The sequence below is a fragment of the Falco peregrinus genome, chromosome 2, assembly GCF_023634155.1.
Source record: "Falco peregrinus isolate bFalPer1 chromosome 2, bFalPer1.pri, whole genome shotgun sequence".
Taxonomy (NCBI): domain Eukaryota; kingdom Metazoa; phylum Chordata; class Aves; order Falconiformes; family Falconidae; genus Falco; species Falco peregrinus.
Genome location: NC_073722.1, coordinates 90,166,428 through 90,178,501, shown reverse-complemented (window position 1 = coordinate 90,178,501; position 12,074 = coordinate 90,166,428). Strand labels below are relative to the sequence as shown.

At 45.0% G+C, this 12,074-nt stretch overlaps 1 protein-coding gene across 4 annotated transcripts in view; it reads right to left on the bottom strand.

The window, feature by feature from the left end:
- Positions 1-12,074, bottom strand: part of PXN (paxillin) — a 51,954-nt gene that overhangs the window by 23,205 nt on the left and 16,675 nt on the right. The window contains exon 1 of one of the 4 annotated variants that reach the window (XM_005233222.4): positions 625-756. The exons of the other annotated variants lie outside the window; for them this stretch is intronic. The gene's annotated coding sequence lies outside the window, so the exon portion shown is untranslated. Of the gene's footprint in view, positions 1-624; positions 757-12,074 lie in introns of those variants that run through there. 4 annotated transcript variants of the gene reach the window in all.

Genomic DNA, 12,074 nt, shown 5'->3' with positions numbered 1-12,074 from the left:
TTGGATCTGTCTTTCTCCTCCCACACACAGCAGGTACCTGATACTCAGGTTTGGGGTGTGAGGGCTCAGCCTGAGTGTAGCCATCCTGCAGTACCCTCCATCTGAGTCACAAGGAGCTGAAGTTACCAGGTGGCACCAAGAATAGCAACTGAGCAACTGCTTGCCCTCATGGCTGCCTACCAGCTCTACGAGGACAGCTCAAAGCCACTTCCTGAGCAGGCCAGGCCACATCAGCCAATGCATTTAGCAACCCTTCAAGAAAATGTATTAAAGGGTCAAATGGAGGACAGTACTATTGCATTACAAGATGAGGAACGTGCTTTTTATATTCACTCTCTTCCACAAAACAAAGCATCACAAAAGAAAAGCAGCAGTCCTGCCCTCAGAGAACAGAATACAGTCATTAGCAGATTAAAGACTGTGTTAAATTAATTCTATACACCTTCCATTTCATCAGAAAAATGCTCCAAATTGTTTAAGCCACAAGCATCTTCCTAGAGGAGCCCAAATACCCCAGAAGCAGATTCTCCAAAGGGATACAAGCTTTCCGCAGCTGGGGAAAAATTAACTTAATCTTTTTAAGCAAAAGAACAGCTGGTGGATTCCAGGGTGAAAGGCACATACCTCAAGGGAACTGCTGAAGAGCTGTGATTCTTTCAACCAGACAGGTCCTATGACTGGAGGTTTCGTGCACACAACCTCCACGAGAAGTGCTATCCGAGAAGGTGTGGTTTTTGCTTCTCCCCACCAATGACAAAGGCAAATCAAACTCCACCAGGAAGCGAAAATCCCATGAGGGTGTCGGGCTCCTCCAACCCCGCAGACAGGACCCAAACCATTTTACCACCCTCCACCCCCAGCCCTCACTGCAGGACAGGCAGATGTAACCATCTCGCCACAAAATTTGCCTCCTCTGCTCAGCAGTCTGCTGAATGAACCACTGGACAGAACCCCACTGATTTTTATTAACAGCACAGAAGTGAGTTCAGCTAGATTTACTGGTTTATTTTTACAAGTCTGCAAGAGAAGAGGGGTCTGGAAGTAGCAGGAGCACTCTACCCCCAGGTTATGAAGGAGTTAAGGAGGAGACATTACAGTTTAATGATTAACTTCCCCCATACCCTCCCCCTTCCTGACTTGAGCAAACAAGGCAGAGCTGAGGAACGGGAAGCAGAGGGAGGAGAAAGGGCTGGAGAGAAATCACTCGGTTACTCAAACCGCACTTCAACTTTACAACTGATATCGAAGCAGCTGCATGAAGGCACCACCCTACCCGTGGTGGTGGGGCAGGAAAAGGAGCAAGCCGGGAGCAGGCCAGGCACTCACACACCAGTTTAGGGTGGCAAAGGACCCCTCCTTGTGCTTGCTCACCCCCATGTTCTGCAAAGCCAGGGTCCACCCTTTCTCACGACCCAGTCACTCCCTCCAAGCTCACAGCCAGAGGGAAGGTCTTCCCTATCTGCGTCCATCCCCGTTGCAGCTTCCAGCCACACAAACTGTTCTCTGACCCAATCCCACCAGCAACTACAGTTCCCTGAAGTTTTGCCAGACTGGGAAGTTGCACCCCATTCAAAGGGTCCAACAACGGCAGCAGAACTTCCCCGAGCAGTGCAGGGCAAGAGCAGTGGTGCCTGCTCAGTCCACCCCACCTTGTGGGGCTTCACCCTGTGAGAGGGAAGCGGCTGCCAGCTCCCTTGGAGGTCAGCCTGAGGAGTTTTGCAGTCCAGAACTGACTGAAGACAATTAATCAGAACCTAACCAAAGGGATTAACGTTTTGGTTTCCATGCAGCACCTCCTCCCAAGAGGTCCCAAAAGTGCTGCGCACTCAGGATTTACGCAACTTTTTAACAGTACCAGAAGACGCTGAGCTAAAAGATGGGGGGAAAGAAGGGATACATCACTCACACTCTTTCACAAAAGGGACCAGGCAGCTGTAGCCTGATTAACTGTTAACAAAGATGCTGTGCTTTGAGAAATGCTGTGCCTCACGTTACAGGATTGAATTCACTACAGTGACCGCTCCCTAAATAGAACATTAAATAAATACTTATATAGAAATATTAAAGGTTCGATTGATTTTTTGGATAATGAAGCATTCCTTCCCAAGACAACTCCTGAGGGACACTGCTGCAGGAGATGTAAATGAACCAGTTAGCCCACCCCAACCCACAGGAAGCAGTTGGCAGGATCATCCTGACACACTGATGCGGATCAGATCACACAAGCACCCACCATCAGAGGGCACCACGACATCCTTACATGGACAGAAAGATGAAACCCGCCAGGGACAGCTAACTCGGCAGGAACTTCACCTCACTTGTTCATCCCCACAAAGTCAGGAACCTGTCCCCGTTTTAGGCACACAGAAACTTTCTGCGGGTGCCACGTGTGCTGCACCTCCCCACGGAGACATGCATCTACACACCAGCACACACTGCAGCATCTCGGACTATCTGTGGGAACAACCACACACACTGACCACGCCAGTTTTACTGCTGCCTCAAATACTCTCTAACATACTATAGACACAGCTCTAGGAAGCAGAAGCTCCCCAGGTTAGAAGATCAGAGATTCATTCATCTCTAGAGGACAGATATAACCATTTTGTACCAATAAACTAAAACAGACAGGATTATACTAGATCTTTAAGCCACTGCTCCTCCACAAGACTGATCACCCCTCCTTCCACTCTCACCCTACAAGAAGCTCCTAACACAACCCACAGACAAAATCTCAACTCACAGACACATGCATGGAGCAGAATCACAAACTCACTTCCAAAGGCTCAGTAGGGCTCAAGGTACCTACAGACATGGGTGATGCACACAGAAATTTGTATTTTCCACTCTATTAACAGCATGCTGCTCAGTGGGACGTGGAAGAGTGAGCGATACTTGCTGAAACACCACCAGTCCAGAGAATCCTGCTTATTATCATATGCTGGTGCAGTCACACAGCTAATAAAACCCTAACTCGCTGTCCAATGCAGCACGGTGCATCTCAACACATGCATGCCTGGGTACTCTACAGGCTCAGGTAACTTGGCCAAGCTCCTGGTAAAGCTGCATGCCAACATGAGACAGAGGCACAGAATGACAGAGTCCTCCTCCCTCCACTGGGCAACCCAAAAACTACACACTCAATTGAAGTAACATTCAGGCCAGAAAGATACTCAAACCACATCCTCCCCAGTATGGGAGAACATTTGTGTTTGCCTTCAAGTGGCTTTTCTACACAGATTTTCCTGCGGAGGAGGGGCAGTTAAAGAATGGTACCACATGTGATACCTTTGCTGCTACAGAGCACTCCACAACATCTGAAGGTCCAGCCGCTTTACTTTGCCTCTCTCTCTCTTCCCTCCCTTTTGCCAAAAAACATTAACTATGACACCCTTTGTTTGGATTTTGGTCTTCAAATCACACACACAGCTCTGCATATACATTAGACACGTACAAGTGGCCCTTAACACCAAGTGCATTGCTTCAAGCTAGTTCCCAGCATCTACCAAAGTTCAGCTAGTCATTTAGACAGGCTGGGACAAGAACACTCAAGCTGACGTCCAACGCATTGAACCACTCAGAAAAAAAGCCCTTTTACCACGAAAATCAGCAAGATGAAAGAGCAGTACAATACCTTAGGGTAAGTCCCATTTACCAGTTCAAGGTGCACTGAAAAAGGCAATCATCTCCCAGGTTATATACTGCACATTCCTGCGCTATCTCACCAGCCCACACCTCTGTCAGGCCGAGAAACAGTTCATGCATTCCAGGGGCTCCGACTTAGGCTCCTTCACCATCACTGCATGTCAGCACTCGCTGTCCTGCAAATGCAGTATCCTCCAGCCGAAACGGCCTCGTATGCAGCTGCAGGGGCACATTCTTCATCCCAGGTTTGTCTGATAAAGAGCAGTAACACCAGCCAAGGCAGCACAATGCAGCTCTGAGGTACAGAACAGGAAAGGATAACACAGGGGCCCCTTTGTACTGATGCACACATCAACCTCCTTTTCTATAAATCTGAGCTGCACTTAGTCCCCTTAAATAGAGTGAAGTTATGAATAGGAAAAATATATAAATATTTACATGTATCTTCCCATGCATATCAGAACATACTTTGTTCACTCCCTTCTTCTTGTGCCTTCTGTGTATCTCAAAAATGCTCCTGGGATAAGGTGGGACAGTGAAGCAGAACAGATCATGAACTAGTTCTGAAAAAACCTACGTGACAAGGCATCAACAAATTCACATTTGCCAACTGGCATCAAGCAGCTTTTTAATGCTAATTTTTCCTCAAGTAATAAATAGTTTTCCACTACTCATAAGCAGTCTAGGATATTTATTTATTTTTAAGTGAGGCAATTTAGATAAATATAAATTTGCATTCCTCTGTTAAGGAGAAGCTGCCTACTACTATGTCCAGCTTAACTCCAGCCTGTGCTAGAGATACACAACACAGTGCAAAGGTGATGGCATTAGTGCCAGAAGAGAGAAAACTACCTCAGATTTCCATACGCAGCTCATCTCTCTTAACAACTGAGCTATTAACCCATGCTGACACAGCAAATCAGAAGCATTATCAATATAGTAAGTAGATCAAAAGGATAACCGTCAAATTTTCTTCTCTCTCTCATCTACTGCTGGGGAGGAAATGGAAGCATAACTGCGACAAGATACTTCAAATGCCTCAGATAACAGGCTGTTATTTTCAACAGCTGAAAGCCGCATCTGCACATCTATCGAACCACACATTGCCTGTAGCTCTGCTCCTTGCATGGGACATCTGGAAAATGAGTGATACCGGAGACAGGATTCTTCATCCAGCCACCACACAGAGCCAACACGTTCAGTCATAGAGTTCCATCTCCCTCAGCATCCCTACTACCACGTGTCCCTGACAACCCAGACACATCACACTGGGTAATCAGGATGTGATGTCTGAGCACAAATTACAGTATTTCCACTAATGCTGCTGCACAGGTATCTGCATCTCTCCTGTTCTTCCCCACACCCCTGTTTACCCAAATAACTAGAACTGCTACAGGTTTTCCTGGTTTAGGCAGCAGAAGATTGGCAAATGGAAATAAAAAGCTACGCAGCCGTAAGGGCAGGTCTGAATGAAGACATGAACTTTACGTGATAATCATGTCTCACTCAGCATAAGACAAATTGCAGACCCCTCATTTGGAGAATGACAACCATTCTCCAGCCCTTTTTTAATACCTTAAGATGCTGAATTCAAATCCTTGATTTTTGCTGTCCTTTAAATGAACAAGGGGAATTGCATCTCCAGAACTGAACCCTGAGCTTGCAGGCTCATCTGAGCAGCCTCTTTGCAAAATCTGTGAATCCAAACTTTAAAAAAATCTCATTAGGTTCAATTAAGTCTTCTCGCCCCAACCTCCGGGACTAAATGCAACTCCAGCTCACATACAGGGAGACAGCTCAGGGCGGTAACCCAATCCCTGGCAAGACAGTTTTACATCATGAGTAACTGCAGAGGAATGGGGAGCTTGGGTATATTTATCCTATTAAATAGCCTTTCAAAAGAAACATTTGCAATGCTCTAGAAAAGCTGAGTCAAAAAGACTTGCTGGAGCCTTGCTATAGGGCTTCTCACTGCCTTGAGTTTGAGTCTGGAAGGGGTGGGGAGCCCCAAAGAGCATCACTGGTGACAGGAATTCCCTTTTTAATAGCAGTTTTGACTTTTCTCAGCAAAATGGAAAAGCATTATCAGAAATAGGAAACCCATGAAAACAGGTGAATGCAGGTATTGGTAAAAGAAATGTAGTAACAGGTTCTTAAGGTGTTATATTCTAATCAATGTTTTTAAATGCAAAAAGATCAGAGACTACAAAAGCAATGGAATACACAGACTACACTCAAAATGAGACCTTAAAAATTCAAAATGCAATTATATGCTCTTAAAACCCTGAAGTTCTCTGGTTCACATATATAGAAAGCATGTAAAATAGCTTGGCTTACTTTCTAAAACATATTGAGGAGACATTTTAAAGTTTTCCAAAATTTAACTGACAGGTTGAGAAGGTGGTTAAATGCAGGGCATGTAACAGCTCTCAGCCCTTCTGTGAAGCAGTGACAGACTGTTATTCAAGATACAGAAAAAAATCAAGGCACAAAAGAGAAGTCATTTGCCAGACCTAACAACTGCTGGAGTACCAGTACAGAGCTGCCACTGGTATTTTTACTTTGCATTGTCTAGACCTGCCTAGAGGAATTTCAGATTACATGGTCAAAAATATGGACAGCAAAACCAGTTAGCTTTCCCCAGTACAGCAGCCCATGCAGCCAGCTCTGACCACTATCAGCAAACGTCTAAAAAATGACAAGACACTGCACTATGAGATGCGGTCTACATGATCAGCTGCAGCAACGATTGTGGCTTCCTGTCCCAACCACTGAGACCCAGAGCTTGTGGCCAACTTAACTGGTCACAACTAACATGCACTAATACCACTCCAAACATGGTGCTGTAAAAAAGTGTGCAAACACAGCCTGTTTAAAGCAATATAAGTAACTGTTCATCAGTAACTTATGCACTGCACATTTGGGGATGAAATGCAAATCCTTCAAGTGCTCTGGCTGTGATTTCAGCGGAACTGACACCGCCACACGCTCCCAGAGTAAGGGAACAGCCTAGTGATCCCCCTTTCCCCCAGAATGCAAATACACACTGTTCCTGGAACTCGTCCTCCTGATCACCAGACACTTTCTGACCTAATTCAACTTACTGAGACAATAAAAGTTTGCTAGATTGGTGCTTGGGTTTTCTTGATAAACTTGTTACATGTCTTGGAAGCGTAGCTCCAGCTACTCTATGACTTAAGCAGCTTTTAGAAAATGTTTTGAAGAGACCAATGCCATAATTTAGCCCTTGTCTAAGTAAGTGAATAAAATTTCTGCTTTAAATAGGAAATACCATACTTTCACCTCCAAAACTCAGGCCAAGACACAAACTGTAAAATCCAGCCCCATCCTGCCATTAGTTGAAAGAAATCTCCCATCCTCCTGTATAATTCCCATAATCAATCCGCATCTCAGATGTGGACCAGAAACACTGCAGCCTGAAAAGCGAGCAATCAGCAAGACAGCACAAATTGAAATCCTCTTAAATTCTGGAGACATCCCCCGCCACTACCAGACACTTTCACCTGAGCCTGCACTGACATTTTGGCTTTGCAGCCCCAGAATCTTGATATGGCTCAATCAGTAAGGCTGCATACACGATGTACTGGTGTTACCTCATTTGTGCCACTGAGCTTAAGAGTTAGCTTTTGACAGAGACTACTCCAAACGTAAAACTTTGAAGATGGGTGAGCCAAGTCTGTACATTACAAAACCCAACAAAAGCCATCATGTGAGGTCAGGCCTTCCATCACATCCCTCTGAGGGGCAAGAGGTCTTATTTGTACATGTGCTGGAAAACCATAAAGGTCACTGCAAGATCCTTCCTGGAACCAGCTACACTGCTTCCTTTCAAATTAACACAAGCATTTGACTGAAACTCAGACCTGCCTTGTAATCTCAGCAATGTATTCATCAGCATGGTTGGCACTGTAGCACCCTCACATCACAAGGGGTCAGCTAGTTCCTGTGTAACACAGCAGCAAGGCGTTCAAGGGCACAGAAACACTGTAGGAAACCAGCTAACCAGTTTGCAGCTTGGCACCAGCAGTCCCTGGGAATCACAGTCCCATTCCTTGAGTGAGCATGTTGGATCCACCTCTTGTCATCTTTGATGCAACAAGCTGGGAAATCCTTTGACTGCTGGCTCTGTTCACATCACCGCGTTGGCAGGAAGGTAACCTAATCTTCGCAGACCCACAGGGCATGGAATCGTCAATGCAGCTATGCAGGCTGAGAATCACAGCAACTGCCTCGAAGATCTGAGTCAGCACAGTTTCCTGGATAAAACAACACAAATCCACAGTGCTCTCTGCCCTACAGTCCAAGCTGTGTGAAGGAACCACAAAAGATTTTCCTGTAGGACCAGGATTTTTCCACTTTAGCTCCACTAAATTAGACCCCAGCTCAAAATGGCTAATAGATATGAACCACCACCTACAAAGAGAAATGTGCAGTCCTTCTGCCTTCCTCTAACTGCCTTAGAAAAACTCTCATCCCCTTTCCACTACCCTAGAACAGTCCATTATATGGCTGAGATAATGGAAGACAAGTCTCACAAGGCACAAAACTGCTTACATGGTCAGCAAGAAATATTCCTCAATGTGTTACAGGTTTGCTGAGCATCCTCACGCTGGAAATTATTTGTGATTTAAGTACCACCTCCTTTCAGAAGGGATATACTTCATGCTCCAGGCAGAAAACCAGTAAGGTTTCCAGACCAATTAAAAAAAAAGTTTAAATATGGGGGGAGGCAGGGTGTCAGCCAAAAAGCTGCTAAACCAAGTGCAGCCTTTTCAAACTCTTCAAATTAACCTTAGCTGTCCACTCCAATGCCATGGCTATTGCATGCAGAAGCTATCAACAGAAAGCCCTGGAAACACAAACTCTTCCTGTCATTGAAGATCTAAGGACAGCATAGAGCAAAGCAAGGCCATACAAATCCTGCTTAAGCTGGCTGTTGTATTCTTCACGTATTGCCTCTGAGAGAAGTACCTGAACTTACTAGCAGCACTGTGGTATCTCTAGTTCCAGAGTCTACTCCCTCCCAAAGCTGTATCCTCCCATTCTCCCATTTATTTCTCATTTCCAGAAAGTGCTGGGGTGGCGATGATGGGGAGGGGGAAGGGTTATTTCCTGTTGCATACAGCATCCTCTTTTTTTATAGCATGTCTTTCTCTACACTTGAAGTGAAAAGAGGCATCTTATATTTATTTCCCTCTGTTTACAGTCCGGAGAAGCAAACAGCTCATGCCAGGAAAAAACACCCTATGCTAAAACCTGCTGCCTTAAACTGAATTTATGTTCCAGCTTACCAAACCATTAAATGTTTTCAGTGTCACAGCTACCAAAAGCTTTTGCGAATGCCAGATCCCCAGCTACACAAGCCCTGAATGCCTCTGTATAACGATTCACAGACAACCCACAGTTGTGTGAGATTGAAAGAGCCAATAACCCCTTGTGTGGTTCCTTTCTATCTAGATTCACTGTACTCTCAAGCAAAGTCCTGAACAACAGGAAACAATTGACTGATGATGGATAAACTCAGTAGTCAAAAAATTCTTCCATTGCTCTATGAACAGTCTTCAGGAAAGCGAGGCAAAGTTTGTAAAGGGTTTTCAAGCTATAGCTCAAGCACATCCTGTGACACAGCGCATGCAAAAGCAGTAGGCTGAGCTAATCTCAACACTTGCGAAATGTTTAAGAGGACAAAGCCAGGTTCTGGTTTACTGGATAAAGAAGTTGGAGATTGCACAAGAAAAGCTTGTGATAATGTCAAATGCTTCACACAGACTTAACCAGCCTTTACTCAGTACTCCAACTCATGAACTCCAGTGGTTCAGACCACCATGATTTAAGTCCTACTGTCCTCAGATGATTGTCCCACCCACAAATTACAGCCCTAATTGCAGAAGTAGAAGCCACTTTCAACCACATTTTTCAGACATAGCAGTCATTAGCTCCACACCCTAAACCTCTACATACTCCATTTTATATTGATATAACAGGCCTGCCTGCACCAACTGCAGGCAGTAAAGTCTGCAGCCACTGCACCTGAATTCCAACAAGGATCATAAATCAGAATCCTCAACCTGAACATTCACACCCCTTCATAGCAGAGAAAATCATCTACTTTTCAGAAACCGAGAACTGATACGCAGCCCTGAGCAGCCCAACACAATATGACAAGTCCATGTTATATCAGAATAGAAAGCAATTCTGACTCTCAGGCCTGTACTAAAAATACTTAAGTTGGAATTTCTCAGTCTGAATCTGCAGCCTGCTATGAGCTCCACCTGCTACCAAGTCTTTTGTCAGAATCCTCTCCTTTTGGAAGCAAACAGACTGGTGTTCCTAGAGGCAGTTACAGTTAGCCTCATGAAAGATTACAAGGAGCAACAATCTGCACAAATTAGAGAGTCTCCATTTCTCTCCCTGTGTGCCAACTGCCAAACTGGAAACAGCTTTGGTCTCCAAGGAGGTTATGTACAGGCTCTGACGTCCCCTCCTAAAGCGTCTCCTTCTTGTGCAAGATCTATTTCTGATCTCTGCCTGACAGCAAATAGATCTTCAAGCATTTCCAGGAAGTCCCAGACAAAGGCATTAGCAAATGGCCAATATTGACCTAACTCTCTGGGAGGGAGGCAAGTTGGCTCAGACAAAGTAAAGGACATTAGCTCTGTTCAAACACAGCAACACTCAAACTGAACAAGAGTGAACTGAGTTTGGTGGCAGGAACAGATTGGCGTGAGTGTGACCATGTTACAGAAGCAACTAAGCAGTTAATACCATCTCAGTACTGACCAGGGCTGGATTTCAGCCAATATCCTGGATGGAAAAAAAGAATAAAAAATAAAAACATTAGCCACGAATGTACTAACCTTTTTAGTCCTCTACTTATCCGTACATGCATGAAATAGTAAATCAACTCTCCTCATGCATGTCTTAAGAATTTTTATTTGCTGCTGGCTTCTCTCAAAGTTTCTAAAAACTGGGATCAATGTTCAAAAATTTCCAACAAGATCTGCTGTCCACTGCCAAAACAAAACAAAAAAAAATCATGAAAACCAAACAAGCAGCCACTGAACTGACCCCCTTGGGGACAATATCCCAGGGCCAAGGCCTCTGATCAAAATACCAACTCCCTTGTATTCCTACAGGAAAAGGGGCTCAGCCAAGCCAGCTATCTGAGGAACCAGACCCTTCCTGCTACATCAGCATGTAACTTACTCCACAAGCATTAGGTCAAAACACAGTGCATGCTGCCATTTCACAAACAGCTAACAAATCCAGTACAAAGACGACCTCCGTTAAACAAAGCGGAGTCCAAGGATGGGTATAGGAACAGCAGGAAACAAGACACTACGGATTTTAAACCACAGCTATGGTAAAGGGAATAAACAGAAGCTCAGAGCTCAAGACATTGCTAGTCCCTTGGCTGATCAGTCAGACAAACACTCACAGAAATCGTGCCAGTGGGAAATTTCCCCACAGTGCTGGGAAATTTATCATATCCTACAATTTTGCTACAGCGGATGCCACTCCAAGCCCATGCTGTTCTCTCCAAGTCAGGTATGTTAGACTGATGCCACATAATACATACCTTGCCAAAAGTCAGTTTGCCCTCCTTGTGCAATGAAAGGGCAGAGACTCCCTCTACCTATTATTCTTCTTCCCTAGAAAGTCATCTGTCTCCTCCAGCAGACTACCTTTCTTCCTTCAGCACAGAAATACACTCTTCAGAAACCTGAACTGAGCAATTTGTTCTCACGCCTTTCTGGAAAACAGGCAGAGAACGGTAACAATTGCTAGGACAGTAGCAAGAGTGAAAACACTGCCATTCTTTCTGTGCCAGATCCTGCTCAGCCCTGGACTACAGAACTTAGAGGAAAAACAGCCAAGTGCAGAGGTGTGCGGCCCCCTGCTACTACCAAGCAACCCTATACATGTCCACTGAAATGAGGGTAGACAAGAGCATTTTTTAAGCCCTGGGTGGACTGTATTTGGTTGAGACTTGCCTAACTGTAGGCAGTTGGGTCTGACTTGAACTGAATATTGTCATAAGCAGCACTGAGGTTACAATACATGCTAATCAGTACTGGACAAGTCTTCTGAGCCGCTTCTAAGCAGTAGCTCAGTGGCACAAGCAGTGACAAATCAGAACAGTGTGAACACCCAGAAGTTGTTGCCCAGTCTTTGCGCAGCAGCATGCCTTGTTGGCTTGCACTCCAGAGCCCTCAGGTAGAAACGACAAGTCTGCAAGTTCGACCACCTAAGAGGACCCCTTACAACAGCTGTAGAGCACTTACCAGTTGAGATCATAATTCTGTAACTGCTGATTCCAACTCATCTAGGGAAGGAAAACATGTTACATCAGGATTTACAAGGCAATGGAGCATAGGAGTTCCACTGGACAGTGAGCACCATGGAGT